This window comes from Narcine bancroftii, chromosome 2, assembly GCF_036971445.1.
Source record: "Narcine bancroftii isolate sNarBan1 chromosome 2, sNarBan1.hap1, whole genome shotgun sequence".
Lineage (NCBI taxonomy): Eukaryota > Metazoa > Chordata > Chondrichthyes > Torpediniformes > Narcinidae > Narcine > Narcine bancroftii.
The window spans coordinates 13,473,410-13,493,002 of NC_091470.1; the positions used below are offsets into that span (position 1 = coordinate 13,473,410).

At 47.7% G+C, this 19,593-nt stretch overlaps 1 protein-coding gene and 1 long non-coding RNA gene across 2 annotated transcripts in view; both read left to right on the plus strand.

Moving 5' to 3' along the window:
• The first annotated feature begins 586 nt into the window (after positions 1-586).
• On the plus strand, positions 587-6,607 carry LOC138753213 (uncharacterized). Its single transcript, XR_011351036.1, has 2 exons — positions 587-646; positions 5,990-6,607. It is a non-coding gene; the product is annotated as an uncharacterized lncRNA (long non-coding RNA).
• Positions 6,608-7,441: 834 nt separating this feature from the next.
• Positions 7,442-19,593, plus strand: part of LOC138753211 (ovarian cancer G-protein coupled receptor 1) — a 115,160-nt gene continuing 103,008 nt past the window's right edge. The window contains exon 1 of the mRNA XM_069915892.1: positions 7,442-8,099. The gene's annotated coding sequence lies outside the window, so the exon portion shown is untranslated. The remainder of the gene's footprint in view (positions 8,100-19,593) is intronic.

The window sequence follows — 19,593 nt, forward strand, 5'->3', positions numbered from 1 at the left end:
TGATGTCTCCCCTCACTTCCCTCCCTTCACTTTGTACTGATATCCTCTGGTCTTTGCTAATCCTGCCCTGGGAAACAAGCCCTGTCTATGCCTCTCATAATCTTGCAGATTTCCATTGTCTTCTCTGATCCTTCTTTGCTCTAAAGAGGAAAGCCCCAGCCCTGCCTCATAAACATATTTTCCAATCCAGGCAGCCTCCTGGTCAATCTCCTGAATTGGTTCTGTCTCTGCAGATGCTGCTTGACCCAGCTTTTTCTGCTTTTCTTTCAGAATTTTGGATGTGGATTATTTTTACTTGATTTTCAGCGTAAGCTTGAACAAGTCCCCCTTCATTCCCCCCCTCCCCACCCCCCCCCCCCAGCGTACGGCTTGTGACATGCCCCAGCCCCAGTCACTGCTCCAACACTCGCCCCCTCAATGACTGTGGGCCCCCATTTCAATCCCAGCAACAATCCATTTCCTTGTCGTTACCCAGTGAAGCAGGTGGATAGCTCTACCATTTCCTCCCCAAAACCCACGAGCTGACTCTAGCAGACGTAATGTCGTCATCCGTGCTGGCAACAAGAGTAAGAGCTGAGTGGCTCACCAGAGAACCAAGATCCTCTCTGCTCAGAGGGGAAATCCTTTTCAATCTGGATGATACAAGGTAAATCTGCTCCAAAGCAGAATCTTTATGGCTGAAAGGTTAAGGCTGTACAGGAAGAGTTTATCGAAAATGAAAATGTACAGCGGGGTCTTTCTGATGTTGGTTGAAGGTGCACCTGCTGGGGGCTTCGTGGAAGGCAAGTTCAGTGTTGGAGATCTGCCTGAGCAGAGAGTGGGATAAGCATTGAAAGGTGGTAGGTGGCTGTGTTGTGGGGAACGGGTGTGGGGGGAGGGAGGAGCTTTCACTGATGGGGGAGGGTAATTGGTGCGGGAGTATTGCACAGTGGTGTGTGGTGTAATGAGGAAGGGGTTTGGTGAGGCATATGGCTGAGATGTGAGTGGGGTGTGTAACGGTGCACAGTGGTGCAATGGTTAGAGGTGGGCGATGAGAAAAGGGTGCGTAATGGCCAGGGGATGCAATTAAGGGGGAAAAAGGTGGAGGAAGGGGAGGTGTTGGGATATCCAAGCAAGGCAGGAAGTGCGCTGATAACCTTGAATACATGCATGTTGGGTAAAAGGAAGCTGCTGGTTTCAGGAGGCTGAGCTCGGAAGGTTTGGAAGAAATTAAGACTGGGGAGGTCACGTCTTCAGTGCAGATAGAAGCGGCGACGTCCTATCTCTTCACCAATGTCTTCCTGAGATCCCTACTGACCCACACTCTCTGAGATCCAAATCTTCGCATTCATCTTTCACTCTCTTTCTCTTTTTACCTGCTCTTAACCTCATTCTTCTAACCACACGAGGCACACATGCGTGTGCTCGAAGACACACCAATACAAACACACAGGCACATTCACATGCTCACAGATGCAAATGCACATTTGTCTGCACACACATGAATATTGACGCACACACACAGAAGTACAAGTACATTAGCAAAATGCTGTTACAGCCCTGGCGAGCTGGATTCGAATCCACTGCTGTCTGTGAGGAGTTTGTATTTTCTCCCTGTGACCTGTGTGGGTTTCCTCCGGGTGCTCTGGTTTTCTCCCACCCTCCAAAAACATACAGGGTAGGAAGGTTAATTTGGTGTACTTGGGCGGCCAGGTTTCATGGGTCAGCAGGGCCTTGTACTGTGCTGTATCGCGCACACACATACACGCACACTACATGCAGAAACCCACGCGTGTGCACGCACACACACACACACACACATACCCACCCACGCGCACACACACACACCCAGCCACACACACACCCACGCTTACACACACTATGTGCACACACACACACGCATACACACATAAATGCACGCATACACACACCCACATGCGTGCGCACACACACCCACACATGCACGCACGCACATACCCACCCACGCGCACACACACACACACCCAGCCACACACACACCCACGCTTACACACACTATGCACACACACACACGCATACACACATAAATGCACGCATACACACACCCACATGCGCGCGCACACACACCCACATGCGCGCGCACACACACCCACACATGCACGCACACCCACACACACACCCACGCACGCATACATGCACACACACCCACGCTTACACACACTACGTGCACACACACGCACGCACGCATACACACACCCCCACACACACACCCACACACACACCCCCATACACACACATGCACGCATACACACACACACCCACACACGCACGCACGCACACACACACCCACACACACACGCGCACACATACACACACACACCCACACGCACGCGCACACACACACGCGCACGCGCACAAACCTATATAAACACAAAAGCAATATCACACGTTGACCTGGACACACGTTACACATTGGTCAAGATTCCTTTATTGTCATGTAATGGAACAGATGTAATATTACATGAAATTTGCTTTAATCTGCCATAAGACAGATTTGCCATCGGCAGAAATTGCCCGGTGCCTTTTATAGTCAGAGAAAGAGAAGCAAAGGAGAGTCCCCTTAGAGTCACTGATTGTCCATGGATTTGACTCCAGCACTCCTGCAGCCTCTGCCACCACACCATCCAGTCCAATCCAAACCATCAGCAACCTGAGCTCCAGATCCGAGCCTCCAACATGGTCAGGACGCCTTCAGCACCCTAGGCGCTAGGTTCCGATACCTGGGTCCCCTTCAGCTCGTCTTGAGCCAGTCTCCAGCCGTCCGTAGCCTAGTGTGAGTCCCTGGATGAGGCAGGTGGATGTGATGTGAGTGGGGTGTGTAATGATGCACAGTGGTGCAATGGCGAGAGGTGGGCAAGGAGGAAAGGGTGTGTAATGGGAAGGATATGCAGTGAAGGGGGGAACATAGAGGAAGGGAAGGTGTTAAGAGATCCCAGCAAGGCAGGAAGTTGTGCCGATAAGTTGTTGCCAGCGGCCCGCAGCTGGCCTGTGTTCCTTGCCTCAAACCTCTTCATCCACAGAGCCCCTCACTGGTCCGCCACCATGGTCACCATCCCGTGGGTTGTCTCCTCTGCTTCTCCTTCTCAAATGGGGGTGGGGGGTTATGAATATAGATGCATTTGTACCTACATCCAGTTATGTTTACACACAAGATACTGGCACATATACAATCTAGCACATGTGTGCACATCTGATCCAGCTGTTGGCCATCTGCTGTTTTGATGAGGCTGCACACTTTTGGATTTGTGGTGTGGTCCAATGAGGTGGTGGCCGATCTCATCTCTCTTGTTGCCCACCCACTCCCTTGTTCAAATCCATTCATTATCTGAGGGTACAAGTGGAAGTCAAATGAAACAATGGGCTCCAGTCCCCTTGTCCCTGCAATCCCCCATTTTTCTGAAAATTCTTTGCCCTGGTGACAAAGTCTCGAGCCTCAATAACTCGAAGCCTTCCCTCAACAACTAAACACCAACAATCCCCCAGAGCGGAAGATCCCAAAGATTCGCAACTTCCCGAGTGACGGGAACTACGTGCTACCACACACCAACCCTTTCCCTGGGTCTGGGCCCCCTGGTTCAGGACCTCTCCCTTTCCTGATGGGGGGAGTTGTAGTGTCCCATTCATGTCTCCACTGGCTGCCTAAACCAGCCATTCTCAACGGTAACAGAAAGAACCCCCCCACCACCCCAACCTTTGGGGTTCACAGTGCAGTTAAACGGTGCCAAAGACTGAAATCATAAAATATTTTTATAATTTTTTTTAAGTAGTATGGAAGAAACCAACTAAACAGGGAAGAGGGCCCATTAAATTTGAGCAGAGTCCTAAGAGGGGCCTTAGCCAAAAAAAAGGTTGAGAATGGCTGGTGTAAACCACAGAGCCTATTTTCTGACACATCAACTGTCAGTAAATGTTTCCATAAAACGACCTTGGCGAATTCAAATCATTTTGACACTAAATCCATTACGTTTTCAGTAATGATGGTTGATACGGCATTTAGCGCCATGCTGTCACAGCATCAACAACTGGGATCGTGGTTCAAATCCCACGCTGACTGTACATTCTATCCGTGTCTGCGTGGGTTTTCCCCAGGGGTTCCAGTTTCCTCCCACCGTGAATCAAGTGTAATTGGGTGGCACGGGCTGGTGGGCCGAAACAGCTGGCTACCATGCTGTCTGTCTATATTTAGTTGTTTAAAGATTAAAAATGCGTGGCATTTCGTGCAACCAAGCCCAGGATCTGATGTTAAGATAGTGGACTTTGTTTCAACAAAGATTCTGTTTCCTGCACACTGCTGCTGGGTCAATGTTCGTCAACATTCTTTGGAAGTAACTTTGAAACAAGAGTGTCTGCAGACCCTGGGGTCTGTCTGGTGCAATCCACAAAGGTGCTGGAGAATCTGTATTGGAAATAACTTGGCAGCGTTGCTGTTAGGACAGAGGGTTAGTGGAGTGAGGTAGTTATAACCCAAAGTTAATTTTCTAAAAATTAAATTTAAACATACAGCACAGTAACAGGACCTTTCGACACACGAGTCCGTGCCGCCCAATTACACCCAATTAACCTACCCCCCCCACCCCCCCCCACTCCGGTACATTTTGAACGGTGGGAGGAAATTGGAGCCCCCGGGGAAAACCCACGCAGACACGGGGTTGACATATAAACTCCTTACTGACAGCATGGGATTTGAACCCCAGTCCCGATTGCTAGCACTGTAACAGCGTTGCACTCATCGTGCCACTGTTCAGAAGAATGAGAGGAAATCTCAGCAAACTAAATTCTCCCAATGCCAGAGGCGGGAAGGTTTGCTCCTCTGACTGAGGGATCTACAACTGGGGCACGGTTTCACAATGAGAATTGCCGCATGGTATAGGCCCTTCAGCCCACAATGTTTTGCTGACTTACATAAACCTACTCCACCATCTGTCTAGGCCCCTCACAACTCATAACCCTCCACTTTCCTTCCATCCATCTGCCCGTCTAAGAGTCTTTTAAATGTCCTTATTGTATCAGCCTCCACCACCACCCCTGGCAATGCATTCCAGGCCCCCACCACTCTCTGTGTAAAATAAACCTACTTCTGACATCTTCCCTAAACTTTTCTCTGCCCGTTTAAACAGATGCGCTCTGGTATTTGTAACTGTCGCCCCAGGAAAAAAGGTGCTGGCTGAACACCCAATGTAAGCCTCTCAGAATCTTAGAATCAGAATATACTTATTGATCAAATCACAAAATTTATTGTTTTGCGGTAGCATCACAGGGAAAATGTTCATATAAACCACCTTACAACAATAAATAAAAATAGCGGACAAAAAAATCAAAGGAAGGCCGTGTCTTTGGTTCATTGATTATTCAGGAATCTGATGGCGGCGGGGAAGAAGCTGTCCTTGTGCTACTGGGTGCTTGACTTTTCCTTTTCCTCGATGGTAGCAGAGTGAAGAGAGCACGGCCTGGGTGGTGGGGGGGTCTTTGAGGATAGAGGCTGCTTTTTTTAAGACTCCACCTCATGTAGACATCCTCATTAGAGTGAAGTCTGGTGCCGGTGATGTCGCAGGACGAGTTAACAACCCTCTGGAGTTTATTCTTGTTATGAGTGTTGGCGCCTCTGTACCAGGCAGTGATGCAACCAGCCAGAATGCTCTCCACAGTACACCTGTAGAAGCCCGAGAGTCTTTGATGACATATCGAATCTTCTCAAGCACCTCCCCAAGTATAGGTGCTGAGAGGTGTATAATCTCTCTGTTGAATCTATTTATGACTGAGAGAGGAGGAATTCCCTCTCTGGTCAGGGAATCTCTGGAATTCTCCCCTCTGGAGAATTGGTTTTATGAAGAGCAGATTTCTGGGTCTTCAGAGATAAATGCTGGAAAATCTTTGGAATTTTATTTTCAGGAGGTTGAAGATGTTTAGTTGTTGAGAGTGCTTCGTGTCATTGAAACTCTACACTTAGTCATGACCTCAAAATATTTTTCAGAAAGAGGGAATTGCAGGAAAAAGGAAGTGAAAGGGAAAGGGCCGAAATAAGATCAGCCATGATCCTATTGGACAACACAGAGGGCTGAGACAAGACCAGCCATGATCCTACTGGACGACACAGAGGACCAAGACAAGACCAGCCATGATCCTATTGGACGACACAGAGGGCTGAGACGAAACCAGCCGTGACTCTATTGGACGATGCAGAGGGCCAAGACAAGACCACCCATGATCCTATTGGACAACACAGAGAGCAGAGATGAGACCAGCTATGATCCTATTGGACAACACAGAAAGCAAAGGCAAGACCAGCAATGATCTTATTGGATGACACAGAGAACAGAGATGAGACCAGCCGTGATCCTATTGGACGACACATAGGACCGCGATCTTGATGAATGGCAGAGAGGGTTGATGGCCCAGATCATCTATTCCTGCTCCTATTTCGTGTGTTCCAATTTGTCCTTGATCTCAATGTTAAATGGTCAGAGAGGAAGGGCACAGAAATCGGCCCATCGAATCCACACTGACCACAATCTGTGTGGGCAGCAATTCTCAACCAGAGGGCCACAGCGTGAGGGACTTTAAAAATGTTAAATAAAATACTTTAGATAAATATGTGTTTTGACTTGAAAATATTGCTCAGTCATTGCCACTAGGCACTTTAGTCCGGAAGCCAGGTGGGACTTAGACTAAAAATAATTGAGAACCACTATATCCATATTCCGTTTGGCCTCTCTTTCACTTCCTAATTCCACGTAACGTTCCTCTTCCATTAATCATCTGACTCATTCTCTCATTTCCTATCTCTCCTGCATCCCCCTCTCCTTCTCCCTCTTCCCCTCTCTGTCTCTCCCATTTTCTCTTACTGATTATTTGCCCCTCTCCAAAAGGAATTAAAGTCATCCCTTCTCACCCTGAGGATGCCTCATAAGAACACACATGGCAATTAAACCTCTCACCTCTTTATTCCAATGAAAACAATCTCAAGGTGGCCAGACCTCAGTCCCCAGATCCATCAATCTCCTCTGCAGCCTGAATGCTGCCACATCCTTCCCGTGGTGACTTGAACATTGCAGAATGCTGTAGGTCAAAAGGGAATGGGAGGGATACAGGTCTATTCCTTTCTATGGTAATACACACATGTGATGGAGAAACTCAGCAGGCCATGGAATCAAAGGGGTAAATAACGTTTTGGGCCCAGGACCTTCGTCAGGTATTAGTGAAAACAGGCAGGCCCCTGAATTGAAAAGGTTGAGAGAAAGGGTGAGGAGGAGAGGAGGGAGAAAGGGGCAGGGGGAGGAGCACAGGCTGACAGGGAAGAGGTAGTAGATGGATACGGGTGAGAAGGTAGAAGGGGAAAAAAAGCTGAGTGATGAGGGAGATGGGAGCTCTCTGATGGGGAGGGAAGGGAAGGGGATGGGGAGCTGGAGAAAAGGACAATAGTCAATAGGTGCTGGAGTAGGCTAATTGGCCCTTCGAGCCAGCACCGCCATTTATCGGATCATGGCTGACCTTTCTCTTTCAGACAGAGGAAAAGAGAGAGGGAGAGAAATTGGAGAAGTGGACATTAATGTTGTCTGGTTGGAGAGCCGAGACAGAGGGTAAAATGTTGTTCCTCCAAATGGTGGGTGGCATCAGTTTGGTAGTGCATGGACAGTGTGGAAATGGTGTGTGGAATTGAAGTGGTTGGACATTGGGATGTTGTTCGAGGAGTCATTGGAGAGCCAGAGGGAGGACCAGGCTCTCCTTGGAGACGCTGCTGAGCTGATTACCTGTGATCATTGGATGAGGGTCTGAAATCCGATGATAAGAGAGGAAAATGCTTTGAGGCAGACACTGGCTACAACTTGACATCAGCCCCTCACCCACAGTGGCCATTGGAAGAAGCGGCTGAAACAGCCAAAGGCGGCCCTTGAGCAGGAGGCTGCCCACCAGGTTTCCACACCAGCACACAAGCTTTCACCTTATAGCAAGGTGGGTCAGCATGGAGTTCATCACCACAAAGGAGATGAGATGGTATTGCTGGTGCCTTCACCCACAAGCAACCAGACACAGATGTCAGAGATACCAGCTCGATGCGAAAGCAGAAATGAATCTCGGCTCAGGTAGGTGTTCTGTTTATTTTCTATTTGAATGGAATTGAATCTTTTGAGTGTGCAAAGATACAACAAAAATCTCTATTTTGCATGCTATCCAGACAAGTCAACCCATGCTTGGGAAGAGCCAGCAAGTGCTATCATTAGGCAGAACTGTTTCTCTTCTTTGGCTTGGCTAGCGGACGAAGATTTATGGAGGGGGTAAAAGTCCACGTCAGCTGCAGGCTCGTTTGTGGCTGACAAGTCCGATGCGGGACAGGCAGACACGGTTGCAGCGGTTGCAGGGGAAAATTGGTTGGTTGGGGTTGGGTGTTGGCTTTTCTCTTTGGCATGAAGAAAGATGAAAGGTGACTTAAATGAGGTCTACAAGGTAATGAGAGGCAGAGTTAGGGGGGAAAGCCAGCACCTTTTTATCAGACCAAGACTAGCAGACACCAGAGGACATCTGGACAAGGTGTGGGAAGGAAAGTTTAGGAGACATATCAGGAATAAGTTTTATACGTGGACATTATGCGACGTCTGACTGTATTTCAATTTTGGCACCAGCCATTGAGACCACAGCCAGAATGGCGTGTGCATTTTAGATTCCTTGAGACCTGACAGATGTGCAGGAGGGGCCACCAGGTTGATTCCTGGGATGAGGGGTTTATCCTACAAAGAAGGGTTGAATTTGTTGGGCTAATGCTCAATGGTCTAAAAACAGAATGAGAGACAATTTCCTTGTAGCATGGACCATTCTGTGGAGACTTCATAGAACAAATCTAGAAGAAGGGTATTAGTTTCAGAATATGGAATTGGCACTTGAAGGGAGAATTTCTTTTCTCAGAGGACTGTGAATTTTTGGAATACTTTAGTATATCGAGACCAAGGTCAACATTCAGAAAAGTTGAAAGTTCTGGAGAACTGACTGCAGTATTCAGAATCAGAACATGTCACGAAATCCTTTGTTTTGTGGCAGAATTTCAGGTGCAAATTTGATATAAATTGCATTTACCAAGAAATTAATTTGTGCAAAGGAAGAGAAAGTGAGTTTGTGGTTCATGGTCTATAGAGAAATTTCATGGGTTAGGTGAAGAAGCTGTTCTTGTACCACTGGGTGTTCGTCATCAGGTTCCTGTAGCTCCTTCCTGATGGCAGCGGTGAGAAGAGGGCATAGCTAGGGTGGTGAGGGTCCTTGAGGATAGAGGCTGCTTTCTTAAGACACCACATCTCGTAGATGTCCTCGATGGAGTGAAGACTGATGTCCTTGATGGCACTGGCCAAGTTCACAACCCTCTGGAGCCTGTTCCTGTCCTGTGCATCGGCACCTCCGTACCAGGCAGTGATGCGACCAGTCAGAACGCTCTAAACAGACCAAAATGCTGGAGGAACTCAATCGGTCTAATCAGCATCAATAGGAGACAAAGATATGTTGCCAACATTTCAGGCCTGAGCCCTTCTACAAGGGAAAATCAGAAAAAGCAGAAACAGGAGATATCAGAAAGTCTCTGAATTCAAACAATGGAATCGAGTCCATCAACAGATGTTAATTGGATGTGATAAGGGGCTAGGTCAAATTTATTATGTCTGTGTGAAAGGAGACAGGGAATGAAGAGACAATGGGGAGGGAGGAAAGAAAGGGGTAGAGGGGTTTTCATGTAACCCAGAGAAGTCAAAGTTAATGCCATCCAGTTGGAAGTTCCTTCAAGTTATGGGTGGCCTCGGTCCGGCAGTACATGAGACCACAGACAGACACATTGGCAAGGGAATGGGTTGGGGAATTGAAATAGGTTGCCACTGGGATATCCACACTATTGTGGCAGACAGAGCTGAGGTGCTCAACAAAGACTGTGTCCAGTCTCTCTGATGTAGAGGAGGCCACAGCAGGAGCACCAGATGCAGTAGGTGACCCCTGCAGATTCACAAGAGAAGTGTTGCTTCACTTGGAAGGACTGATTGGAGCCTTCAATGCTGGTGAGAGAGGAGGTGTGGGCACAATGGAGCATCTCCTGTGGTCACAGGGGTAAGTCCCAAGGCGATGATTGGTGGGGAGAGAGGAGTGGACAAGTGAGTCACGGAGGGAGCGGTCCCTGCAGAAGGCAGAGAGGGGAGGAGAGGAGAATATGTGTCTGGTGGTGGTGGAAATGGATGAGGAGGATGTGTTGGAGGCTGGTGGGGTGGTGAATGAGGACAAGAGGAATCCTATTCCTGTTGAGGGTGGGGGCGGAGGGGACCAGGGCAGATGTGCAGGTAATGGGAGATATGCGGGTGAGTGTTGAGTTGATGGTGGTAGAGGAAAAGCAATGTTGTTTGAAGAAGGAGGACATATCTGATGATCTGACATGGAAGTCCTCATCCTGGGTGCAGATGAGACAGAGGAGTTGAGAGAATGGAATGGAATCCTTACAGGCTACAGGGTAGGAAGTGGTGTAATCAATGTAGCTGTGGGAGTTGGTGGGTTTATCGAAGATGTCTGTCGAAGACATTTGTCTCCTGAGATGGAGACAAAGAGATCAATGAAAGGGGGAGTGTTGCTAGAGATGGGCCAAGTGAATTTGAGGTTGGGGTGGAAGTTGGCAGCAAAGTCTTTGAAGTCAACAAGCTCATCATGGATCCATGAGGCAGTACCAAAGTAGTGTTCGATGTAACAGAAGAAGATTTGAGGGGCCTTGCCTGTGTCAACTTATAGCATGGATTGCTCCATGTAGCCAACAAAAAGGCAAGCATAGCTGGGGCCCATGTGGGTATTCATGGCTACCCCTTTAACCTGGAGAAAGTGGGATGAGTCAAAAGAGAAATTATAGAGGGTGAGGACAATTTCTGTCAGCCGAGGAGGATGGTGGGGGAGGGGGACTAGTTGGTTCTGCTGTCCAGAAGGAAACAAAGGGCTTTGTGGCCTTCAGTATGAGGAATGGAGGAGTATAGAGATTGGATGTCCAGGGTAAACATGAGGTGATCGAGTTCAGGCAACTGGAAGTTGTTGAAGTGATGGAGGGCATGTGAGGTGTCCTGGATGTAGGTGGGGAGGGACTGCACTGGGAGGGACAAAACAGTCAAAGTAAGTGGAGACCAATTTGGTGGGCAGGAGCACGTGGACACGATGGGTTTGCTGGGACAATTGGGTTTATGGGTCTTGGGTAGGAGGTAGAAACGGGTGGTGCAGGGTTGGGAAACAATATGATTGGAGGCTGTGCCTGGGAGGTGACCGGAACTGATGAGTTCGGAGATGGTGCGTGATACAGTGGTTTGCTTAGTTTTGGTGGGGTCCTGTTGGAGGGGTAAGTAAGAGGAGGTGCCTGAGAGTAGTCATCTGGCTTTGGCCAGATAGAGGTCAGTGCACTAGTCCACAATAGTGCCACCCTTGTCTGCAGGTTCGACGGTGAAGTTCAGATTGGTGCAGAGAGAGTGGTGGGGGGGGGGGGCCGAGGTGTTCCGAGGGGGTGAGATTGGAATGAGTGAGGGGAGTAGTGAAGTCGATATGGTTGATGTGACAGCGGCAGTTGAAAATATAAAGGTCCAGAGCAGGCAAAAGACTGGAACGAGGTGTCCAGGAGGAGGAAGACATTTTAAAGCAGGAGAAGGGATGGAGAATTGTAGAAGTGAGCATGGAGATGGAGCCGACAGAAGAAGAGTTCAATGACATGGCGTGCGCGGAACTCGTTAAGGTGTGGGTGAAAAGGGATGAAGACGAGGCTTCTACTGAGAGCGTCAGTCTCCAAGAGGGGAAGGTTGGAGGGAATGATGAAGACCAGGCAGGGGCTAGGGGGGAGGTTCAATGGGGTGGAGGGTGTCGTTGAGGGGAGGAGAATGGGTGGATCAGGAGATGGTGGGTAGGAAGGGTCCAAGGGAGGATGGGGTGGGGTTGGGAAAGTCAGAGGGTGGAGAGAAAGAGGGAGGCCCATGCGCTCCTGGAGCCAGAGTGGGAGTTCGCAACGGAGGTTCGGTCCTGTAGGTCGCTGGGGCCAAGGTGGAAATACGCATCTGAAGCTCAGTTCTGCCCGTCACCACATTCAAGGTGAAAGTTCATGTCAGATTTTCCATCCTGTAGGTCACCGGGGCTGAAACGGAGGCCCGCGCGTGAAGCCTAGTCCTGTGGGTCAACGGGTTCAGGGTTATACGGTGTACCTGTAGAAATACCAAATCTCCTCAAACTCGAACAGCATTAGTGGTTTGGGTCAATCGTGATCTTGTTGAACGGTGGAATAGGCTCAAGGAGAGGTGTGGCCCGCTCCTGTTTCTTGTGGTCAGTAAGGATTGGATAGACTAGGGTTCCACACTCCATGGAAGAGTGAGGGGGGAGTCTCATAGAGATGTATAAAATACTGTCAGGACTAGATGCAGGAAGTACGTTCTTAATGTCGGGGAAGTTCAGAACAAGGGGGTCACAGGAAGGGGGAAGCCATTTAGGACTGAGATGAGGAGAAACTTCTTCACTCAGAGAGTTGTGAACTTGTGGAACGCTCGACCACAGAGCATTGTTGAGGCTGGTTCATCAGGAATGTTCAAAAGGGAGTTGGATTCAAGATTCCTTTATTCTCATGTAATATTACACGAAACTGTCTTCTGCTTGCCGTAAGGCAGACAAAAAAAGTCACCATTTTAGTATTGCCTGACGCCCCTTGCAGTCAGAGTAAAAGAGAAGCAAGCAAGATGTGGCTCTTATGGTTAAAGGGGTCAAGAGAAACTGGGAACAGGGCACTGAGGTCACATGATCAGCCATAACTGCATGGTACAGGCTCAAAGGGCTGAATGGCCTTCTCCTGCTCCTACTTTATAAGGAGATTAGCCTTCATCTTTGCTGGGCTCAGACAAAGCTCAGTTCCATTTTAATCAGAGCAGCAATCCAGGCACTAATAGACGGTCCCACCCCCCACCGGCCTATTTTTGACTGGGGCCTTGTCAGTGCTGGAGTAGTTCTCGTATGATTGGAGGATTCTGCCTTCAGTATGTCGTCAGTGCTCCATCGCGGACTGAAGGAGAGATAAAGACAGTGCCTGTGTGCCAGTTTTCTTTGGATGCCGTTAGAACAAATAAACACGTCTTCAGCACAGGGTGACTAATGCCTCAGTTTCTTTACTCTTCCCCCCAGAGACAGTTTATCTGCTGCTCCTCATACCTCCCCCAGGAAGACCAGTGGCAACAAGAAAAGCCTCCCACAAAATATCAGCCTCAAGCCAGTGGCCACTCCTTAGGGTTACAAGATCTCCTCCCCTGAGACTCTCTGGAGATCCAACAGCATTGGCCCAAGCCTTTCATCGCTGCTGCCAATGTGGCCTGGTGCCAAATTTCACCTGCTAACCACTCCTGGGAAACAATTTGCTGATTTATTACAGGGGTTTATTAAACAAGTAGGCATGATTTACTTATTTGGCACAGATATGGGCAGCACACTGAGTACAAGGAGCTTGTACATTCTCCACGTGTCTGCATGAGTTTCTTCCAAGTGCCCCAGTTTCCTCCCAACATTCAAAACGTACCGGGGATTGTGGGTCAAATGGGTATAATTGGGCTTGTGGGCTGTTACCATGCTGTATAGCTAAATAGATGAGGACATTGTCTACATGGTCTTCAGCCTGGCCTTTGACAAAGTTCCCAATGGTAGGCTGGTCCAGAAGGTTAGATCATGTGTGATCCAGAGTGAGCTAGCCAGTGGGATACAGAAATTGGCTCGGTGCTAGGGCTGTGGTATGGAGAGATGTTTTTCAGAAAGAACTAGTGAATCTATATTAACAATTCGGATGACCGTGCAGTTCACTTGTTTGGATGATATAGTGGAAGGTGAAGGAGGTTGTCTAAGATTACAGCAGACCATTTAACCCATTGAGTCTCTTCTGTCATTTGAAGCGTGGCTGATGTCTGTTTCCTCTCAGCCCCTCTCTCCTTCCTGTTTCTGGAGTCCTGCGCTGGTCTGCTGCTCCTCCCCTGGAGACCGCAACCCTTTGTGGACACTGTCGATCAGAGGCGCCGCCATGTTGGGTACAGACCGCACGGTCACAGGATTTTAAATAAAAACACCGACAGCTCATTTAATGGGCCGCTTACGGTCCGTACAGAGCCATCCACTTTAGGACCGGGCAGTTGTACCCTACGGTGCAGCACTGTGTCTCTGTTCCACGCTCTCCTGGGTCTGCACCATGGCAGATCTGGCAGCGTCTGGAAACCGCACCTGGAGTTCCGTTTGTATTTCACGTTGCCCAGCTCTCACTTTGGATTTCTCATAAAGGAAACAAGTAAAATTATTCCAAAATGTATATTTATATTTATTTAATAACTTATGTATGTATATGATTATTATGTGCCGTGTAATGTGTGTACACTGTGGTCATAAGACATAGGAGCAAAATAGGCCATTCAGCCCATTGAGTCTGTCCCACTACTTAATCATGAGCTGATCCATTCTCTCGCTCAGTCCCACTGCCTAGCCTCCCCATAACTTTTGATGCCCTATCTAATCAAGAACTTATCAATCTCTCCCTTAACTAGACCCAATGACCCAGCCTCCACAACTGCAACTTCCACATATTTACCACCCCACCCCCCCCCAGCTAAAGACATCTCTGTTCTTAGTGGACACCCTTCAATCTTGAAGTTGTGTCCTCTTGTCCTAAACTCTCCTACCTTGGGAAACATCCTTTCTACATCTACTCTGTCCATGGCTTTCAAAATATTTCAATGAGATCACCCCCCTCCATTCTCCTAAATTCCAATGAGCACAGGCCAAGAATCATCCAACGTTCATCATACGAAAACCCTCTCATCCCCGGAATCATCCTTGTGAACCTCCTTTCAGACTTCTCCAATGTCAGCACATCCTTTCTTACATGAGGAGTCCAAAACTGCTTACAATGCTCCAAGCGAGGTCTCACCAGTGCCAGTCCTTTCCCTGGGTTATAGGAGGCTGACAAGGGACCTTACAAAGGCATGAGGGGCCAAAATAAGGTGAGCAGTGACAGTATTTTTGCCAGAGTGGGTGAGTCTGAAACTAGAGGGAGCAGGGTTCAGGAGAGGGAGGGGGGGGGGAACATTTATAAGCGATCCGAGGGTCAATTTCTTTTTACGCATCATGTGGTGGACACATGGAGAGAACTACCACAGGAAGTGTTAGGAATGGAAACAATTATAATGTATAAAAGACACATGGACAGGAAGGGTTTAGTGCAGCCATTCTCAACCTTTTTTTTTGACCATGACCCCCTTCGGATTCTGCTCATTTTATGGGCCCCCTTCCCTGTGAAGCAGTCATTTAGTTGCTTTCTTCTGTACTTCTCTCCTCCTGACTAGATAAGAAACATTTTATGATTTTGATCTGTGGCCCCTGGACCCATGGCTCCTGGCCTCCGGGGGGACTGCACAGCTCCCCCCATGGAGAATGGCTGAATATAGCCCAGATGCAGGGAAGTGAGACCAGCTCAGGTAGACAGCCGGGTCATGGATTCTGTGACTCCGTGAGGGCAATGCAAATGTAGGTTGTTGTGGAAGATGGAGATGAAATGGTGCCTGAAATTACATGTGAGGTTGGCAGAACTCCTCAACCGGTCAGGGATTATTAATGGAGTTAGAAACCGAGTTTACATTCAAGGCGGATGACCCTTCATCAGAACTAGGTAAAATTTCAGATTAATTGTCTGAGTACATACGTGTCAGCACATGACATGAGATTCTTTTTTCCTGTGGGCAAGGCAGAATTACCATTTATTGGCAGTGTAAAAAATTGTACTCAGGAAACGATATGTATTCAAGTGAGAAATGTAAACAAACTGGCTGCAATACAGAAAGTATATATTCAGTAATAAATAATGTACAAAATAAGAGTCCTTAACTGAGTCCCTGATTGAGTTTGTCATTGAGGGGGTCTGACGGTAGAGGGGGAGCAGCTGTTTCTGAACCTGGTGGTGTGAATCTTGTGGCACCTACACCTATTTCCTGATGGCAGCAGCGAGAACAGAGTGTGTGCTGGGTGGTGTGGGTCCTTGATGATTACTGCTGCTCTCTTGACGGCAGTGTTCCCGAAAGATTCTGTCAATGGTGGGGAGGGTTTTGCCTGAAATGTCCTGGGTCTATGGAGGGCTTTACACCCAGGGGTATTGGTGTCCGCATACAGGCTGGTCACCACACCTCTAAAGAAATTTGCCTGGGTTTCCGCTGTCACACCAAATCTCCACAAACTCTTGAGGAAGTAGAGGCGCTGACACGCTTTCTTCACCATGCCATTAGTGCGTTGGGTCCAGGAAAGATCCGAGGTTAAAGCAGGAGTCTGTAGGTACAGGACACAAAAACGCTGAAGGAACTCAGCAAGTCAGGCAGTATCCACAGAGAGTAATAGGCAATTGAAGTTTCGGGCCTGAACCCTCCTTCAAGGCCTGCTGATCCAATATCACAATCCAATCCAAGTTAGAAATCAGATATGTTTTATGTGGCGGAGAAGGGGTGGGATGGAAAGGGCACATGATAGGCTGGAGACTAATTGAGGGAGGAAATGCTGGTGCATCCGGCTCAACTGTCTGAAGAAGGTGTAAATAAATGGAGCTGAGGGCAGGAGAAAGCAATGTCAGAACTAAGGGCAAAGTTTCAGAATAAGTGCGACCTGGCTGGAACACAGTGTACAATTCTGGTCTCTGCATTACAGGAAGGATGTAGAGGCTTTGGAAATGGTACGGAAGAGGTTTTCCAGAACGATGCCTGGATTAAAGTGTAGGAAAGGTTGAACAAAATTGAGTTGCTCTCTCCGATCTATCAGAGGCTGAGGAGAGACCTGATGGAGGGGTATACAACTGTAAGATGCATTGATAGAGTAGACGATTAGAATCTTTATCTCAGGGTTAAAATGTCAAATGCCAGAGGACATACATTTAAGGTGGGAGGAGGAAGTTTAAGGGAGATGTGATAGTGATGGAAGCAGATGGAATAGTTGTGTTTAAGAACTTTTAGAGAGAATTGAATTGTGGTTCATATTGTTGTTTATTGTCACATGTATTGAGATACAGTGATTCTGCATGCTATCCAGGCATGTCAACCCATACTTCAGTGTAGCAGGTGGTGCAAATGTGCAGGGTGTGGGGCAAGGTGGAGATTACAGTACAAGACCATCAATGAGGAGTCTATGCACAATCCTGATAACAGCAGGAAATTCTCCTTGAACCAGGATGTTTGTGCCGACAGCCCGAAGGAAGGGCGGGGGGGAGGAAAGTGTGTGAATAGGGGCAGGATGGGCCCTCTCATGTATTAGCAGCTTTCCTGAGGCAACAAAAGTATAGATAGGATCGATGGAGGGGAGGTTGGTTTGTGTAATGACCTGTGCTGTGTTCACACAGGGATAGAGTGGGATGGATAGCCCACAGGCAGCATTTAATGTTGGCATTGTGTTCGGAGGAGACATCGTGGGCTGTCCAGTTTGTCATGTTCTTGATGAATGTCTTGTTTCACGATTTCTGGAAAAATGGGTGAAGAAATGACAGATGGAATTTAATGCAAACAAGTGTGAGGTGTTACATTTTGGAAGGACAAACCAAGGTAGGATGTACATGGTAAATGGAAGGGAACTGAAGAGTGCGGTAGGACAGAAGGATATGAGAATACAGATACATAATTCCCTGAAAGTGGCGCCAAAGGTGGACAGGGTTATAAAGAGAGCTTTTGGCACATTGTCCTTTATAAATCAAAGTATTGAGTGTAGGAGTTGGGATGTAAAGTTGTATAAGACCTTGGAGAATTGTGTGCAGTTTTAGTCACCTAACTGCAGGAAAGATAGAGTGCAGAAAAGATTGCCCACACTTCAGGAACTGAGTTACAGGGAAAGGTGAAACAGGTTAGGACTTTATTCCCTGGAGCCTAGAAGAATGAGGGAAAATTTGATAGAGGTATTTAAAATTATGAGGGCGATAGACAGAATAAATGTAGGTAGGTTTTTTTCCACTGGGATACAAACCAGATGACACGGGTTAAAGGTGAAAGGGGGAAAAGTTTAGGGGGAACATAATGGGGAACTTCTTCATACAGAGTGCGGTGGGAGTGTGGAACGAGCTGCCAGCTGAAGTGGTGAATGCGGGCTCAATTTTATTATTTGAGAAGAATTTGGACAGGAGATGTATGGACTGGGGGCAGGTCAGTGGGACAAGGCAAAAAAATGGTTTGGTATGGACTAGAAGAGTCGAAGGGATCTGTTTCTGTGCTGTAATGTTCTATGGTTCGATGAGATGAGGAGAAATTTATTTTCTCCGAAGATTATGAAGTGTAGGAATCTTTCATCTCAGGATTCCACTGAACCTGAACCACTAGATGAAAACTTCTGAGAGAAAACATTGCAATTTCATGGAAATTCCCCCGTATAAACCTTATAAAGCCCAACTTGAGTGGGCTTGTCACAGCCCTTGAGGCTATGCAAGGAAGCTAATAACATTCAAAGAGTCAAACCTTCCAGCTTGTATTCATGCCCTGGCAGCACACCCCCATCCTCCTCCAGTCTAGAAGATGATCCACAAGTGTGGTGCCAGATTGAAGGACATCTTCATTCTCTCGACTTCAGACACCTGAACAAACCTCACCTTGGTAAAACAATGTGAAAACACGACGCTGGAGAAACTCAGCAGGTCAAACACTGCACTTTATACAGCAAAGATAACAATACATAGAACATAGAACAATACAGCACAGTACAGGCCCTTCGGCCCTCAATGTTGTGCTAACCCATATATCCCTTCCTAAAAATAGTACTAAACCCTTCCTACCCCATACCCTCTATTTTTCTTTCATCCATGTGTCTAAGAGTATCTTAAATGCCCCTAATTTCAGCTTCCACCACCACCCCCAGCAAGGTTTTCCAGGCACCTACAACTCTCTGTGTTTAAAAAAAAACTTGTCTCTGACATCCCCCCCTAAACTTCACTCCCTTCATTTTGTACACATGTTCTCTGGTGTTGGCTGATCCTGGCCTAGGAAATAGGCGCTGGCTGTCCACCCTATCTATGCCTCTCATAATCTTGTAGACCTCATCCTTCTACGCTCCAAAGAGAAAAGTCCCAGCTCTACTAACCTTGCCTCATAAGACTTGTTTTCCAATCCAGGCAACATCCTGGTAAAACTCCTCTGTACCTTCTCCATGGCTTCCACATGCTCCCTCTAATGAGGTGACCAGAACTGAACACAATACTCTAAGTGTGGTCTCATCAGAGATTTGTAGAGAAGTAACATGATATCTCAACTCCTGAACTCAATCCCCCTGTCAATGAATCCCAGCATCTAATAGGCCTTCTTAACGATCCTATCAACTTGTCCGGTGACCTTGAGAGATGTATGGATTTTCACCTCAAGTTCCCTCTGTTCATCCACACTCTTAAGTAACCAACCATCAACCCTGTTACTCAGCATTCTGGTTTGTCCTTCCACAATGCATCACCTCACACTAAATCTGGATTTAAATCCATCTGTCACTTTTCTTCCCAACTCTGTATAACCAATGTTTTGGGTTTGAGCCCTTCATTGTGATATGATCAAAATGTAAAGAGTCTACATTTAGCTCACACCTTAG